The sequence below is a fragment of the Notothenia coriiceps genome, unplaced genomic scaffold (assembly GCF_000735185.1).
Source record: "Notothenia coriiceps isolate Sejong01 unplaced genomic scaffold, NC01 NC01_scaffold00034545, whole genome shotgun sequence".
Lineage (NCBI taxonomy): Eukaryota > Metazoa > Chordata > Actinopteri > Perciformes > Nototheniidae > Notothenia > Notothenia coriiceps.
The window spans coordinates 301,378-304,737 of record NW_011367246.1 but is presented as its reverse complement, the minus strand read 5'-3'; positions in this window follow the sequence as shown (position 1 = coordinate 304,737).

The window sequence follows — 3,360 nt, the reverse complement described above, 5'->3', positions numbered from 1 at the left end:
TATCTCCAACGCAGGCGCTTTCGTGGAGTCTTTTTTTCTTTTTATGTTATGTGTGGGTACCCTTTACTCGCCTACAGGGTTGTACTTCGTTGGTTTTTGACTCTGCAGACCTTTACATGCATAAAAACCTTTCATAACCACACAAAGGGACGCGCGCCGTAATAACACCGGAAAAGCATGGACACTGGACCTTTAAAGTCCCGAAAAAATAGCATAACAAAGAAGCAAAATTGTTACTTTTATTCAGTGTCAATACTCTTAAATGCTGCTTAGAACCAGGAATGGAGCCAGATGGATTAGAGAGGCCATGTTTCAGTTATGGGTTTTTTATGAGTGTTGTGGAATTATTAAAAGTTATCAGATAGCCTCTCCTGCCTCTCCATCTGAATTTGTAGATGCACACGTATCCTCTGTGCTGCCACTGGCAATTAAATCCTTGCTGTCGCACATTTCGGCATGTGATTCGTAAGATAATAGAACAAGTAGGCCTTGCAACACCTCAAATTGGTAACCTCAGGGCTCATTAACATTTCGTCCTTGTTTCTAACTTTCCTTTCCTGTCCTATTGCTGCCTCTCTGTCTGCTCACACTACAGTAGCGTTGCCAGGGTTCGTACTGTTCTCCTTGTGAAGAGTAGTCCCTCGCTGTGCCAAACGGTGGCTTCCTGGCCAGTGCAAAAGGTGCAGCCATGGGATCAGAGCCAGGTTTACCAAAACGGTCAACATACCCCAGACGGGGATCAAGTGACTTCTACTGAACAGCAGTGGTCACTCAAACAGCCCACTTTATCCCACACAGTGTGACGACGGGACACTGCTGCTCCTGTGGTGATGAGCAAGATAATATGTAGAGTGACAGCCTCACCATCACTGAAGCATGTGAGGAAGGCTTTGGGGCATGAAATAGCTCAAAACACATTTAATATATTTTTTCGTTAACATATAATCATGGTTTATCCATTTTGATGTTTCCTTAGTGTTGGACTGGCTGCCGTTTGGCATATTGCTTATCCAATCAAATATGCTTCTCTCACTGTTATCTCATCAGTATGGAGATGGAAACAAACGTAAGGAGCATGCAACTGACAGACGCATCACCCACACACACACACACACACACACACACACACACACACACACACACACACACACACACACACACACACACACACACACACACACACACACACACACACACGGAACTGTTTCCAACCACTTCACATTCTAGCAGACGTAGGAAAATCTGAAAAATAAATAACTCTTTATAGTTAGTATATAGTCTCTAAATAGCAGTTAGACATAATAAACTTTAATTACTGACTTGAATGAAGCGGCACTATAGTGTTGGTGTAAATGTATCAAGATCTCTCAGTTATTATCAATGTTATTAGTTATCATATTTGGATAGTTCCTGCATAAATTGGTGGTGGCGAAGTCCATAGGAACTTGGCTTGGCAACTGGAAAGTCACCAGTTCAAGTCCCGGAAAGACCAAGTGCTACCGAGGTGTCCCTGAGCAAGGCACCGTTCCCTACACTGCTCCCCGGGTGCCGTACATAATGGCAGCCCACTGCTCCTAATACTAGGATGGGTCAAATGCAGAGAAACCGTTTCGATACATAGTACCTGTACAATAAGTTGAATCTTCTTCTAAATTATAGTCATTTTCCATTACATCGCAAAATGTCCCTTAATCTAGTGTTGTGATGATCCGGTCACATGTGTGTTTGCGTATGTCAAAACCATTTCCCAAATATCATGTGTCAAGAGCAGTGAATTGGGGATGAGAGCTGGGCCCTTCCTTGAATAACCTATAGGCTTCTTTTTACCTGTGTTACGGCCAAGAGATATTGGACCCCAAAGCAAAAGACTTAAGAGAGAGATGGTCAAAAACAAAAAGTTTTATTTAAGCAGAGGCACAGAAAAAATGAGAGTGGAGGCAGGAAGCTGGCTGGCACGGAGACGTCAGGAACAGGAGGCAAAAATCCAAGCAAAAGATCACAGGGACGAGGAGAGCAGCGAGACACACCGGAGGGTCGAACACAAAGGAATTATCTGGCAGGGAAGTGGCAAGAGGACCGGGCTTTTAAATCAACAGGTGAAGAGGTGAGTGGAAACAGGTGAGCCTCGTCTGCTGCTGGGAGGAGCCAGCCAACTCCCTGTCATACACCAGCCCTGCGAGGAAAACAGAGAAGGGAGGGGGGAGACAGGAAAAAACACCAAAAAAACACACAACAAAACCAAAACTAAACAGAATCATCACAACCTGCTCATTTTTACATTTGTATTTGAGCCTTTGTGCCATTTCGTTTGTGTATATAAAAAATGACCGCCATGTGTTTTTTACATTAATATTGCCACTTACATATATACTGTTTTCTCTGTATTCCCTGGTGCTTTCTTTGGTCTGGAGTGACTTGATTGCCATATGTTGATTATTAGTTTATTTTACTGCTGTATATGTCAAAAGCCTGAATTGTATCCTATTGTATTATTAACCTTGTAATGCGGTGCTTTAAGTGAGTCACATTAGCAACATGAGCAGGGATGAAATGGACTATTTGCGATGTGAATTCCACTAAAGTCAAGCTCCTGTCAGCAGGTAATAAAATGTCCTCCGTCTCTAAGGAGTCGCTTAAAGTTTCAAAGATTGGAGCCTGGTTTTCACTTTAAAGACTGCTGCTAAGCTTGAAAGAGTTGATTTATTTGATAATCAACATGTAATTCTGCTGAAACTTCCTCAGATTATACCTCTTCAAAGATCGTCATATCTTTGACCTTTTCTTAATGTTACAACTTCTTTGAAATTACCTTTTTTATAGCCATCTCCAAATCCAGGAACAAAGAACTGCTGACTGATCCTCTGGTCTGTGAACGGTGTCATCTCAAAGTCAGTAACTTATCACATGAATATGGTGAAGTTTGTGGCTATTAATGCAGAATATAGTGCATGTGAGACACAGTATTAGCAAGCAATTTAACAAATGAAATCTCACTGTAGCTCAAATAAGACACCAAAACAGTACATTATACAAAAGCACTAAAAGAGTTGAACAAATAGAAAGTTGATTATAATGATAATACTAAGGGATTACAAAGAGTATGTGTTAATATGGGTAAATATCGGGTACAAATAGATCTGAGATTGATGTGAAGCTAGTTTCATGTTGAGTAAGAGGAAATAAGTAAGAGGAAATAACTCCTACTGTTCCCTGCTGTTGTTGTATCTCATAAGTAATGCCAAAATCTAGTACAATATAACATTTGACACAAAAAACATTTAAAGTCTTTTTAGTTTTTTGTCAAACTAATTTCGTTTATTGAAGACAAGCAATGAAATAGAAATGTTTCAGCCTCCAATG